Genomic DNA, 15847 nt, shown 5'->3' with positions numbered 1-15847 from the left:
GAGAACTGGAGAGATGGCTGCCTTTTGTGATATGGGTTTCTGATCTTTGATTCATATTCAAATGTTGCTGTTGGGCTAGGACTCGTTGCTACTGACCGGTGTCCTGATGTAGATTGAACCTTTCGGATAAAGAGTTCTTTTCATGCTGTTGTGTCTCTTGTTGTTACACCGACAGACTGAGACAGAGTGCTGTCTTGACGAACTGGCTACTTTTAAGTTTGCTGAACCTTCCTTAGAATCTTTACAAGGCTCACCTGGCTTCCTAATCCTATTAACAAATACGCTGTATGTGCCAGAATCTGCATCCTTTTTCATCCATCATATTCTTTCTGAATCACAGAGGCTTGGTATATTTCATTACAAATCCTTTACTAATTGATTATTAGAGCTGTATGCTCATTTTTTTAATGCAAATGTTCTTTACATATAGAATGAATAACTAAACCTAAAATTTTTATATCTGATTTGGCTGTTCTGACTCATCATTCCTTGTCAGTGAATTCATTGGTTTGGGTTACCTATAGTCACTGTGGGAGCTTTACCTAACTGTAATGTATTTGAGTTGAAGATATGATTATCCTATTCCTGGCCTCATTGGGTAACTGTCCATCCTCCAAATATCCAACCCCTTTCAGCACAGAGCAAGATCCATCGGAGGACCAACTGTATGTATAAGGTAGCAAGAGGTTAAAATATATATAGTAGTTATCAAAAGGGCCCAGGAAACGCTACAACAGTCTCTTGGCTGAATCTTGATGTCACTTAGTCTGTGGGACAATAGCATTTTAACATCTTCACCCTTGGAGCTGTGGTCCTGGCCGAAAGGGTAACAAAGAAGGGGAAGAAAGGGGTACAACTTCCAACTGGCTGTGCAGAGTTGGCCAGTAGGGTTTCACTGTTAGGGCAACAATCAGTATCAGAGTTGGTTGTGGAAGGGAGCTTGATGGGTTCCAAGGACAAAGGTTAGTGTGTTCATGTGAAGGAGAAGGCCCCCAGGACGAGCGTACAGGCTGGTGCGCCTGATGGATTAACCAGGACCACAGCATCCCCCAGGTCTGAATAACTTGGGACACAAATTAAGTAGAACCTGGCATATATAGCGAGGGGCAGGGAGCAGTACCCATGCATGTCAAAGACAGCCTTGGAGGATAGGCCCGAAGAGAGGGAGTGGTCTGGGTTAGCCCTGCAAACAACAAGGGAGTTGCCAACTGGATATTGGATGACAGAGAATGTCCGGGGTGAGTGGGAGCAGCAATGAGTTGATTGCACATGGGGACGATGATTTGGAATTGGATTATTAAGAAAATGATGAGTTGGTAGAAGGGGGAATACCGGGTTGGGCCACCCTGATGCCGCAAAGATGATGTGGGTCGAGGAACAGATTGGGGACCTGAGAAGGGGGGCTTAGTTAACAAAAAGCAGAAGCCTCGTGTTTTATAGGTTTCCAACCAATTTTCACAGGCACGGTGTAGAGGGGCAGAGTTGGAGGAGAAACAGTTGGTGGATGAGAGATGATTGAGGAGGCATGCAAGGGAAACAGGAAGGGGAAAAATGACAGTCAATGTGAGGAAGAGACTGCCTATATGAGTGTATCCATGCTGCTAGGGACAAATTCATCTAATGCAACCAAAGGGAAAAATATGGAGAGGGGCTTGCCTGAATACTTATAATTTGCTTCATTGAGAGATCCAGGCAAAAGAAAGGTCCGAGGACGAGGCTTAGGAACTAGCCCGGAGACCAAGAGTGTCCGCTAACATTGAATACCTCTAGGCCCATATTAGAATTAACGAAGACAAGATATAGCTAAAAATCACCAAAGTATTATTCTTGAAGCACTGAGCAATGATCTCAGATGGATCTACAAAGCAGTCTAACTAGAGGGTGGGGGTTTGCCCACAGAAGCAGTAGGGGAGCCCAGCACAGCAGCAGGAGAGACACTGAGCACTTTAAAATTCACAAAAGCAACCAGTGGCAGCAGAACGGAAGCCATTAGGCAGTCTGACACTGCCATGCCTTGGCAGCGGAATGTGTCCTGTCACTGTAGCATTTCTGAGACAGATGGCTTCTTTTAGATATACAAATGGAGCAGCCAGAAAGTGCCCAGAAAAGCAAAGCATCACCACATGTGGTGATGCAAGTACAGCCGGGACGGCGCACGGCACAGAAAAGCACCTCAGATGTAGCTTCTCTAACACTGAGTGCCATACCTGAAGTGGTTGTGGTGTGCAGGCGCCTGTGATGTCGCCTGCATTGCATTAGTGCTGCCAGTGCCTACACCACCAGGGACTGGACAGCATGTTACACCAGAGTTAGTAATGGTGAGGGCCTGTCGTCTTTAGTCACAATGACCAGCATTAGGCAATTAAGCACTTTCGGCAATGATGGTCCCCTTACCACCGTCTAATTCCAACTGTGGTTGGGCATCAGCCATATCCATCACTCCCCCACTACTTTGTTACTGTAGCCTGTCCTTCACATGCTTCTCTCATTAACCAGTATACCAGGGGTGGCTCCGCCGCTAAAATGGAGGAGCGTCTTCCCACTAAGTGTAAAAAGAAAATGATAATAACACAATGTTAATAACATTACTTTTTTATCATTTTCTTCTTCATTAAGGAGCCAGCCAGGTTGGAGCGTGCTGGGCTTGTCACAGCCTGGCTGAGGGAGGAGGAGCGGTTGCTGCTGCACCTTAAGTGTGCATGACGGCTTGGCCGGCCGTCTTGGGCCGGCCAAAACGTCATGCTCACTTTGCATGTTCTCCACCGGCTGTATTGTACAATCCCCGTCTGAGTGTCGAACGCTGGCGCTCAGACCAATCATGATGCTGCTGTATGGCAGCGTCGTGATTGGCTAGGGAAGTCCAGGAGCCTAGGTGCTTCCTATTCCTGCGTCGGAGGAGAGGTGGCAGCTGGCGACGACAAGGTAAGTTTTTTTTTTTCTCAAAACACCCCCACACCTCCGTTCCCTACCAGCCGCCACTGCAGTATATGTGAACTTTGCTCATGCAGAAGAGGGGTAGACTGAATAATCTACCCATTGCTGCCAATCATTATTTGCATTGCTCAGTGATTGTGCCTAGTCTGACATGGTGAAAGAAATCAGAGCCGGCCAGGTCTTCAGCTTGTCTCATGTTTTGAGTCATTTTCCTGTACAACGGATTTACATTTAGAACACTCCCAAGAGTGTTTTATCCATCTTTATGTCTCAAAGTGTGGAAAAATGGTTGAACCTTTAGAGTCAAATATGGGTGATCACCAAACACTGACATTCATTTCCAAACAAGTTGGTTGTGCACTGTTCAAAGTACTTCCTGTGTCTGAAAGAGATTGAATGAAGGCACAAGATGTGACACAACACAGACCTCATCTATAAGTAGAACCTGCAGCAATCCCTGATGATTGTTTGTTGTCATGCTTCACTGGCAACATTAAAAGTCAGTGAATAGTCATGTCACAGTCACCGAAGGTAATTAGTCCTACTGCACTTGTAACCACACAGCATAAACTGCAGCCTCTTTCTTGATGTGGGTAGGTAGTGATAACATGGGTACAGGAACTCCTATGGGTTCCACTGATGCACAATAGAAGTGGGTTGAAGAGGGAGTATGAGCAGTTTGTTCTCATGCTTTATGCTATATTGTATTGTTTCCTGCACTTCATTGTAAATATTGGGATTATATTTCTTTAACTGTGCAGTGGAGCTAGTCAAGTTTGCTTCATTCTCTTTGGCTTTCCTAATGGTGTCTAAACCTCTTTCATCGCAACTTTACTTTCCTTGTGAATTACTGTTCCGCCAAGTGTTTGTTGGCTTCTTTGTGAACATGCCTGACTGTTGGTAAGCAAAAACAATGTTTACAAGGAACTCATTTAGACAACTAGTACAATTTTTTGCAAGAAGTAGTATACCCAGCGTGAATTAAGCAGAGACAGAGAAAATATACAACGGAACCTTTATTAAATTAGGTCTGTCAATAGTGTAACAATTTTTGTAGAAGCCCACAGAACAAAGATTGTAGCTGTACTCACTTCAGCCGAAGTGAGTGTAATTTATTTTGTATACAGTATTCAAAGTACAAAAGAGGCATAAAAAGAATATTCAATTGTGTCATTACACTATATACATTTTCACATTTCAATGTGATTTTGTGAACCCCAGTGAGGTGACCATAACCAAAAAAATGTGATATATGTAGTGCTAGTAAGAAACGAAGGCAGTGGTTATTGGTGTTTAAAAGAGGAGCCCTTAGGAAATATAGTACAGTCAATTCTTCATAGGCAATATTTAGTTTTCTTGGGATCTCTCTTTCTAGTAGTTGACGACGTTTCGACCCTCTCGTGATACGGGGTCTCTTCAGGACAGGAATTCTGGGGACTAAAGGTAGGACATAACTTTAGGAGGAGTACAGTGAATGGGCTTGGTAGTAGGGGTAAATTAGCTTACAGAGGAACACATAAGGGTGCCCGAGTTGCCGAGTCTTCCTAAGTTATTTCAGGGTACTTCTGGTGATGTCCAGAGTGTGTAGGTCCTAGTAATGACATGGTAAGAAGGAATTACCACCTACGAAGGTGTGTGTAAGCGCAAGTGATTAGGGTGCTGAGGGAAACTGCTTACCCTTGGCACGGTTAGCCAAAATTGGGCTTCAGGTATTATTCAAAGTAATCGGAGGTTACTGTAGGTCCTAGCGGTAAAAAAGGTTTTAATCCAGTTGTCTAGACAATGCTCATGGGCGTATACTGTAAGCATACTGACAAACACATGGTGGTCATTACTTCTACTCACCAATTAGTCGCGGTGAGTAAATCAAGTTAAAGTAGACCCTTCATCATAATTCTAAAGGGAACAAGGATTGTTCAGAATTAGCCTTAGGCAAGGCGACCCTATATACTGATTCAATATTAAACATAGGGGTCAGAGACCTTACTCACCAATTTGAAGTATTGTGAGTGAGTAATTTAATTACTTTACTGGGGACAGTCAGGGGTTCTAAAGGTGACAGAAAAGGTCACAGTTAAAATATTTACTTTGAGGAATACACTACAGTAAAACTACTCGATGCGGCTTACCTAATGCCACTGATGGCGAGGCGCTCGTTGGCAATCCTTTATTGTAATAGGCACACATAGAAGTTTCAAAACACCATTTCCGATTGTTTATGTGCAGGAAGAGACAGCTTCCTGCATATAAACAATCATTCCCAATACAGGCACCCTTGCACTATGGTACAAGGGTGCCTGTGTTGGTGCTAGGCAGCTATATTAACGCCAGCGCAGGGGGAAATGCAAGGCTGCACTGCATTTTTATAAATACGGCGCAGCCCTGCCTTTCAGAAGTGTCGGAGCGCAGCGTTGAACCAAGGAGGCTAACGCCGCACTCCGCCACTTCCATGTAAATATGCCCTCAATTTTTTGCTCCAGAGAAAGACACATGGTGTTGACTGACCATCCATTTAGCTGGGGGCCAGTTAACATCTCTGCAGCCTCATAGAGCATAATGCATATGACCCCCAGCCATTTTATCCTATGCACATAACCACTGTGGAGCACAGCAGATGTTGAGCACACACAGCTCACCACACTTGAGATTGGCTGTGTGCAGCATATCCCCACTGTGCATTACCCCTGTTGATGTGCAGAGACAATTGGCAAAGGGGTTGCCCTTTACTCATGCTCTCTGTTTAACCTCAAACCCACAGAGACCTATACTAATAACCTTTTGCTCTAGGAGGTGGAGGTTTTGTGCAGGAACTGGTCTTCTGACAGGGCCTGAACCATTGGCTGCACTTGTACAACCCAATACATAGGACCTTCTGCCATACACAGGAGATGCTGTAGGGGTTTCATGCATTGCTCTAGCTTACAAGCTCTCTGTATGAATCTTTGACCAGGCCCTACATCTAACCTCGCTACCCACACAACTATGCCACTAACACGTCTTCTTTTTCCATGCCTAATGTGTTTTATTAGAATGTTGATTTTCACAGAATCCTCAAAAATGCCACTGCATTCCCATGCGTTTGAGCAAGTCAATTCCTGCTATAGACTTTCGAAACACAAAACTGTGTCCATTAGTAAGTAGACCCATGAAACAGCATGTGGCCAGTGATGAAAAGATGGTATGCTTTAATTTTTGGAGTCACAGTCACATGTCTGGCACCATAATATATCAGACAGAAGAAACCCCCCTCACCCTAAAGAGCTTCCCACATAAGGTTTTCCATATTGACTACCACAACAACAAAATATTGCTCGAGTCTGTGGACTCAGTATGGTACTCCAAATCCACATTCAACTAAGGGAAAATGTTGCTTTATCAAATCATATTAATTAAATGCTAATGTTTTGATTAAATGACTTGGTGAATCCAACATGGTGGCCCCAATGTCAAGATTACTATAAAATCATTTGCCCTAGTTTGACCGTCGGTCTTTGGTCTTTTTCTCCAAAACCAGTGAATTGATTAAAAATGTAAAACACAAGGGCGTGGCCAGACCGCCTAAGATAGTGGCAACACTTCTATGAGGAATCAACTACAGGCCAAGAAATCCGTTACCATCGAGCGGCTCCTGCGTGATCAAAGACCAGGAATACCGTAGAGCCCGGTGAGACTCCAGGCGAGACCTGCGATACATGGGACGATGATCGCGTGAATACCAGGAGCTGACTCGCCTGGGTTGCTGGGAGAAGCAGTGCAAGGACTGTCTGGGACCCTTGGTGGCTGCTAGTGCCCCCCCAGGAACTCGGGGAAGAGTGGGCCACACAACACTATAAACCCGCTGTCATGGGGCTTCAGATTGTCACAGGACTGCCTGGGGCCTGTTTGCTGCAGCCAAGAGGGAAGACCAGCGACCCCAGTGAATCCTTGGGGGTAACCTCCTACGCCCGGAGGTGAGACTGTGACAATAACCCACCAGGGTTGCCAGGGGTAAAACATAGCAGCATGCCCTGAGGCCACTTGAAGCGGATTGTGCCCCCGCTGCTTGGGGGCTGGGGACTGATGGAGTACGTGGCACCGATGGCCCGTGGCCACTAGGGTTGAGGACTGCCTGGGACCTGAAGGCCGTGACTGAGGTAGAATATCTGTGGCCCAGAGGAAACCCCACTGAGAACAACTTGCATAAGGAGAGGTGGGCCTGGCAGGTGGACGGGAATGTGCTGACCAGTGACCCTCGAGGAAATGAGGCTGGCGATGTCTTGAGAGCCTGCGGGCTGCTTCAACTCCCCTACCGGAGAGTGCGGCAAGCCATAGAAGGAGGCGATTTTGATGCCAACGGCCTAGGGAGATGCACTGGAGCCCATCAGCCATGAGCGGCAGGACTCTGGGATTCAGTGATGGTAACAGTAACTTATACCACTGCGGCAAATCCTGGCTGACACCACTGGCAAAATACCATCGAGGGCGCTGGTCCCAGTGCTGATGACAGATATCTAGGCACCTTCCCCAGGGGGCCTGTCCCATGCTGACCTGCAATCGGAGGTGAATACCTTGAAACATGGGTTGGTAGAGAATGCCCAGACCCCCTCAGAGAGGAGGATCCCAGTTGGGGAGCGACTGTGTCCCTTTTCCACCCCCCGGTGGACTTTGAGAGGATTGACAGAGTGTCTGGGGGTTAAGACATTGAATAGCGCCAAGAAGTACAATGGTGAAAGGGAGCAGAGCATCTGCCTCCTCCCAAGAGAAAATAGACTGCTTTACTACAACCAGAGCAGCAGGGCCGGTCCCCTTGGTAGACAATGTCACGAGGGACCAACCACCAAGAGGGGCGTACCTCAAGGCCTCGCCCCATATTCTTCTGGCCATGAAGGACTCTAAGGAGGCACTAGAGGGACAGATACAATGAGTGTGCATAGAGGTCTCCCGCTTATGACAAGACCTGTGGAAAGTGACTGAGCACATGATGGAGGTGGAGACGCATCTCTTCAGCAGAGAGTGAACTCCGTGCCCTAAAAAGTGACTCCAGAAATCTTTGAGGTCTGCCAATTTAACTGGGGAAAAGAACAGAAGATGCAGAAGCTAGTCCCCTAGGAAACCTCTTGAGACTGGTGGGGGTCCCGGTGGGAGTGCAGGCCATAAGACCCAAGCAATTCTTCATGGAGTGGATTAAATCTTAGGCGCCCGATACTGACCTGTCCACCTGTTTTGTTGTAAAAAGGGCACACAGGGCTTTGACTCAAGAAGCCCCACCACAGCTGATATTCTGCAGCTGCTTAACTACGTGGACAGAGAATATTCTGAGAGCAGCACACACTCTACAAATTGTTCTTCTGGAATCTGACAAAATAATGATTTTCCTGGACCACATGCTGAGTCCAACAACAACAACAACGTATGTTCATAGAAGTTAAGATAAAACTCAAGGCGATGTAAATTAAGTACATGCTCCTCTATCCCACAAGACTGAAAGTGATTTAGTTGGGTAAAACACACTTCTTCTATGACCCAGAGGTGGCCTGGAGATGAGTCGAGGAATGACAGCCGTCAAAGCTGAATTGAACAGAACTCACTACCGACAGAGGTCTCTCCACCCAAGCCCGGAGGAGACAGTGCCACGGACAGACCACACAACTCCTCGGCAGAGTCACATCCACCTGAGACTTGTCCATGTCAGATAGGGAGGGCTCGCCCTTGACTCACTGTATGGATCACGGACGTGTGGGAGCAAGATTAGACAAGGAATCACATCATTCATGCTGAAATTGATGCGACGGACAGTCCCCACATGGTCGGGCAGTCCATGCAATGGGGTATTCCATGACTGAGCCGGTTGAATTGCTAATCTGCACGAGACTCCCTTGTGACTCTTTCAAACAACGCTGTGGGCCTGCAATACGTTTTTTTGTACATGGGGCGGGGAAGAGGGGCCATTTCAGTTACTGCATAATTCTTGTTATGTACAAGATAGTGACAGTTTGGGGCAACAGATACTTAATTTCAGGTAGTGAGGGGTGTGTGAAGGTTTCAGGGAGGGGATCACCGGTTGAGCCCTTCAGTTGGAACTATTTCTGTTTTCAGTCCAATGTTTTCACATTTGGGACAGCTATCAAATGTGACCCTGGGGCAGCCAAAAGGGGGCCTACCCTGGGAGGTGGGGTGCCACAGGTAGACTGACAAGTGCACACTCCAGTTTACAAACTGCTACATATAGTTCAAGGCGCTACTGGGGGGAGGGGTAGACTGTTTTTGTCCAGTGCCTGAGTGATGTAAGGTGCATGGCAGTTCAGAACAGTAAATGCTACTGAGAGGGCTCAGTACGATTGGCTCCACATACAAAGCCTAATTGGCTGATGTTGCTGACATGGAATGTCAATGGCCTGCTGAGCAAACTTAAGCGAGGGGTGGTCACGCAATACTTGACCTTGTGTTGCTGCAGGATACACACTTGGCGGGAAACAATGTCTCCTCTCTTTCCTTTCTCTCAGGAGTCCACAGGATGTTCTTGAGGCTGTGCCGGCGGGTGCCCAGGCGAATGCCCGGACACTCACACGGCAGACTACCTGACTAGAGGCACCTTGAATCATGTCCCTTACAAGGTTAACCTGAGGAGGATAAGTGGGGTAGAACTAGGAGAGTGGCCCCTCAATAGTTGGGTGCTTCAGACAAGGGATTTGGTGCCAAACTCCAAGCTGAATCAGTGCACTACTTTGAAGGAAACCGACACTCAGTCTCATATGCTGTGATGCTTTGGGAAGCATACAACAAGTCCTCCGTGATAAGGCTCAAAATGTAATTGCTCAAAAACACAAGCATTCACAGGAGCAGGTAGTCCAGCTAAAGTGAGAAATTGTTGCTTATGAGTGTCAGTACTTGAAAGCATGAGAACAGAAGGTCCTATACTGTCTGGAGGCCCTAAACAGATTGTATCACGCACTGACCAATGTGGCCACTAAAACGTACTTCTTTGCAACCTTGCAGAAATTATATGAGATTGGAAACAAGGCTGGTAACCTTCTGGCCTGGTTAGGTAGGAGAGAGGAAGGAACACAATGGGTTGGGGAAATAATGGAAGTTGATTGATGTAGGCACTCTAAGGTGATATATTGCATGCTTTTACTGAAATTATACCGGAACCAACACTCACACAGGCTTACTCAATTGAAAGTACTTCATAGGGTGTACTATGACTGCAGCCCACTGCTCAAAATAGGAAGGGTGACGTCCCACAACTGCTTGAGGTTCTACTAGATTGATGGCACTTTTATCCACACAACTTTGGGGGTGCCACCATACTAACGGAGTCCAAGTGCCTGGATACCCTCTTGGGTGATTTGTGTGCTATATGAATCAATATAACATGACATAACAGGAGATTGCTAGGTAACTTGCTTCCGTCACGGAGGCATTGGTCCCACTTAACCCACAATTCATACTCCTGGAGACTTACCATGCAGGCATTTACTTCTCTGCACATTAGGGTTCGCCTGGCAAAGAGAGATATAGCGATACAGTGGCGATCCTCTCAGGTACCCAATAAACACTTGGGGAATGCATGGAAGCAGAACGAGTAGTATATGAAGCCAGAGGATGCCTAAGGAAATTTTAAAAAGTCTGGGGATCTGGTTGTTATACTTTGGAATAGATTGGGAAGAAGACGGGCCTCCGAATCCCCCTGGCTTGAATTTTGATCTGTCGAATGGAGCCATGTATGCGGCCGACAGGGGCATAGGAGTTGAGTCCCGAATGGATCAGGGGGTCATGAGCCCTGCTAAGCACAAGAACTTGGAGATTCAAGTGCCTTGGGCAAAGGAACAAGGGAACTTGTTGGATATTCGCTGGGCCATTGATGGTGTTACCTTTGTATTATCAATGATGGACAGTTGTGTGTTGTGTTTTGTCTCAAAAAGAATAATAAGAACTGTTTTAAAAAAGCACACAAGAGGGTCATTTAGTTGGCCTGGCTGTTTTGCCCTACCCAAACTTGGTAACAATTTACCCAGCTGTTTTTGCTATAGAAATTACTAAAATAGTCACCTTGCTGCCCTGCCCTGTGTCACAGGAAAAGGGAAGAAATGTGCCATATTTATCCAATACAGCGCATTCCTGTCCTTTACCCTTGCGCTGGTGCCATTTTGGCAGCCTAGCGCCATTGCAGGCACCCTTACACCATAGTGCAAGGTTGCCTGTGTTGTAGGCAGGATTGTTTTTTGTGCAGGGATTGCCACTTTCCTGCACAAAATCAATCCTGAGAGGTGTTTTCCTCTTTCTACGTGTGCTGTCTAATGCAGCACACGTAGAAAGAGGAAAAAACGAGAAATAAAGATATTTCTCCTCGTTACACCTTTCCTGTAGTGGCATGTTTTTGGCGCATTCCCAGGTTTACCAGGTTTGGTAAATCGGGAAATGCATCTACAAACGTGGGAGCTGTGTGAGAATACCCATGCAACGCCCATGGAAGGCCTCCCTCGCACAGAGTAACGCAGCGCAGTGATTTGCGCTGTATTGCATTACTCTATATTTATAAAGCCATTTACAGCAACGCAAAGTGGCTTTGTATGGCTTCATAAAATCTGACTTAGAAGTTTGTGTCACGCATGTACCACGTAGTATGGTGCAAGCATGACGTAAACTTCTCAGAAATACGGCCCTCTGTCTCTAGCTTACGAGCAAGTAAGCCAGGAGATGGATCCCTGTAAGCAAGGAAGGGTCAGCGGTGCCCTGATTTTGCCCTGCAGACATTTCTGCCAGCACCTCGCCCCTTAGCACACCATGGTGTCCCGATAGTGGTGTGTACCATGAGCAAAGTCACAGGGGTCCCACGACGGGGAAGAAGTAAGTTATGCCCAAAGGGAGTGTGTCAAAGCTCAATTTACGTGAACCTGTAGGATGACCTTAGGCAATCCTCCGCCCTTCTTTTTAATGATTCAGAGAGTTTACTAGCACTCTGGTTCATCATCTCTAAACTCCTTGAACTGTATGTGGCCCTCCGCGCAGCTAGGGTCAGCGCAAGCAGAGCTGGACAGTAGACTTTAAGCAGGGCATCGGGTTTAGTGCCAGACTTTGAAACTGGGCAGCTCCTACAGCCGAAGTGCAGTAAGGCCTATCTTTTTATGTGGGGAGTATCCGCCACGACTGCGGAGATCCGCGGTCTTAAAGATACTACCCAGAAAATTCAATAGTGAATATCAAAATATTGTAAATTTACACTAAAGTGTAATTTTACAGAGGCGTAGCTAGAGCTTGTGGCGCCCGGGGCTATCCCTCCGATTGCCGCCCCTGGGGGGGGTGCTGGGGAAAAAGGACTGCGAGCACTTGAAAGAGGTCCGAGAGACACGTAGAATCGCCGCTAATAGTTACCTCGATCATGCAAGTTACGTGCACATACATGACGCGGTCCAAGGCTACACAGTTAAATACACCGGTGACATCAGGCGTTAGACTAACACATTTCAGTGTGGTGCTCCGCATCACCACACTGAAATGCATAGTCACGCATTTGATTCCACTCTCTCTGCTGTCACACAAAGCGCTATTCCAGTACACTACTGGCCACTCCAGGCTGCTAGCTTGCGTGAGTGCCTGTGTGGCTGGCCTGCGCCGGGGCTGCTCCCTCAGATGTCACTTGCCGGTCTGGGCGCGCGCTGCCAGTAGCACACAGCACAGCAGTGAGGCTGCTACAATGTATTCTTTTTTAAAAGCCGTAGTGCATTCCCGCCCGGCGCGGCGCCACTATCACAGCCTGACCTCACGACACGGCAGACTAAGGCAGTTAATTAATGCTACGTTCTGCTGCCACCTGTGGCGCAAGCGGGGGTGGCTGCGTAGGCAGTCGAGTGGAACTGCGGCAAATGGAAGTGCTGCTTGCACCGCCGCGGTTAAATTTTTTAAACGCACATGATTTTTCTTGCGCAAATGGGAGCCAACCCACGGACCACGGTGGCTGCTGGAGACCGGAGGAGCAGTCACAGCACTGACTTTGTGCAGCTGCTGCTGTTTGGTGAGCCTGAATCTATAGAATCAAGCCCGAGCACCGTGTTTGCCGCGGGATGATTCGTTGCGGCCACTCCACTGCCAGGGCTGTAGGTGGCCCAAAAAACGAAATGTCCGGGCTGGCCCACCCTCCGCCTTGCTGCAAATAAAAGTAAGTGAGACTGTGAATGAGAGCGCACTAATCAGGTCACTGATTGTTATTAAAACTGCTTTATAAATTTAGCGCGCAGTCTGCATCAGCTGCCTGCCCTTCTGTGATACACTGAAGTTCTCTGCAGTCACACACAGTGAGACAGCGAGAGTCTCATTCTGTCTGGACTCAGGTCACACACTGTGTAGTTCAGGGACGAGCCACGCGAAGACTTACTTTCTGAAATATTACAGCACTTGCTGCGCTGTAGTGCCTTAGCCTGAGGCTTGCCCAATCAATGCAGCCCAGTGGTGCTGCTGTCGAGTCAGTCAGCGGGTAGTACTGACTCTGTGTGCTGACAGCTAGACTCTTAAAACTTACTATACTTAGGCAGCTGAGTTGAGAGCTCATCTGTGCCTCTGACTGCAGGGCTGGAGCCAAAATGTGGCACACCGACCGTAACCACTTCATGTTAATAATTTGGTTGAGAGCACTACATCGAGCTAGCTGCCGGTTGTGAGCTATGTGACATGACTGTATGGCTTAGCCCGAGGCTTGCCCAATGGTCATAGTCCCCGACTAGTCAGCTGACTGTGTTGACCAACTTGTAATTTTAATTAGGCACTGCAGCTGTGAAGACAGAGAGATCCGTGCTGTTGAGGGCTCACATCCTGGGCTCTGTCGCACTTGGGACAGAGTGGCCTGGAGTCCACTGAGTGATGCTCTACAGCATCTGATTTGATTGATTGCCACTAGGAGGATCCAGGGGGCCAGTAGGCAAAGGCAGGAATCAATTTTATTGTTTTTCTGCCAGTCTGCCCTGCAACACTACTAGGAGGCTGACAAAAGAATGTTGTTGGGGCCTCAAATACTGTTTGGGCTGGGTCCCACGTGGGACAGAGAGGCCCTGGAGTCCACACAGTCGCTGTGATGCTCTGCAGTTTTCAGAACATCTAAGAGTTTCTTGTTTCTCAAATGGGTGTAATTTCTGATATTTGTATGTTTCCCTCATCTTCAGTGCTTGATTTTGCTTGCGAGAAAGTATCACTCATAGTCGTTGAAATGTCAATCATAATTACACTGAAGTTATGAGAAAATGTCACACATCTGAAACCTTGGCAGCTATGCTGCCACTCTGCCACTCACTAAATATCCCATCTGAAAACATTTAGCTCTTACCTCACTCAGCCTCCAGCAGCACTCCAAAGTGGTAGCAGCCAGGGTCTGTATGGCAGGGGTTGGTTCACTTCTGCTGCAGTGGCCAGCAAATCGCCCAGCACTGCCACTGCCCCAGTATCGACTCCTCACAAGAGCGCGTAGTGGTGAAGCGCGTGACGCGTCACTCCTACGTTCTCATCGCGAGGGCTGGCCAAAATGATGCCCAGGGCCAGTGTTGCCAGATTTTGAGACCCGTCCCAAGCCCAAAGCCGCTCAAGTATAAGCCCAACGCAGACCAGCATCAGCCCAAAATCGCAACTTTCATTATGCAGAAATAGTCATCAGAAACCATTTTAAGGATGAATGTATATTCAATTCGATATACAGATAGAGGGAGGGGGTTAACTGGGCACCTGTGGAAAGAGACTAGCCTGCCCCAAGTCTTTTCAACAGCTTGTTTAACATGTGTGTGTCCCTTTCCTCTTAAGATGATTTATTTCAAGTGTTTTCTTCATGCAGGTTTCTTTTTCCTTAACCCCTTTTAACCAGCCTTTCTCCTAACCCAATGGCTGCAGTGTAATAGAAGAATCATTATCAAAATAACTTTAGTTGATTCTCTTTTTCGATGCATAAATGGCCAAAGCTTACGCAATTGCTATTTATTAAGACAAAGAATATATCCTGTTTGCGCTAAGAACACCATTCAAGATAATTATTTGGACAAAGGAAGAATATACATCAAAATAAAAGCATAGTGCTACTCTTCGATTACTTTTTTAAAGACCTGTTCGTTACTGCGGCCACAGTGTGTCAGCTGTTCTCAGCGCCGCAGTTCACACTTCTGCTGCTGGCAACGCAAATGATAGCATGAAAGCAGTATGTATACGGTGCCTCCCTGCTCCTGTGTATGGCCATTGCTCACCTGAAACGGCTTAATAACAGGCCAGAGACAGGCTTCAAGAGTCAACCCATGCATTGAGCAGCACTGGGACATTCCAAATGCTGCTCAGACGCTACTACAGCCAGGTTGTCCGCTCTGCCCCCCCACAACACTTGTGGAGGGCAGCGAAGATGTTTTCCATCCAGGGCAGTGGTAATGTCTGCTTTTGGGGCAGAGCATGGGTGGGGGCAGAGGGATGGAAGGGGGCAAAGGTGTTCCGGAATTTGCAAAAATACCTTGCCTAGAGCCAGCCAAGCGTGAAAAGCTCTGCCACAGAGCAGCAATAAAGGGTTGCGCCTCGACCAGAGGAGGTGCCACTCTGGTAAGGAAAAATAAAGATGTTGCTAAATGGTCAATCAAACATACCCCATTGTCACAGTGAGATGGCGCCCTACATTATTCTATACAATGACGTGAATACTGTAACAGGAAATACTAATCTGTATATACACCTAAATAAGGCACTGCATTACCTCGCGGTCTAGTCAGCATGATAAAAAACAGCCTCATAAATAGGGCTCACAGCATCTTCACATGATAACAAAAGAGGCCACTGTATATTTCCCATCTTTCATTTAACGAAAAGCATCTGTAAATAAAATCCCTAAACACCTGGCTCATGGAAGAATCTTTCTTTTAGCTTACACTCTGAAGCAATGCTGGCACAGTTCCTACCAAAGAGAGACATATGCATTTCA

The sequence above is a fragment of the Triturus cristatus genome, chromosome 6 (assembly GCF_964204655.1).
Source record: "Triturus cristatus chromosome 6, aTriCri1.1, whole genome shotgun sequence".
Taxonomy (NCBI): Eukaryota; Metazoa; Chordata; class Amphibia; order Caudata; family Salamandridae; genus Triturus; species Triturus cristatus.
The sequence above is the reverse complement of the archived record's forward strand: the minus strand, read 5'-3'. Positions refer to the sequence as shown.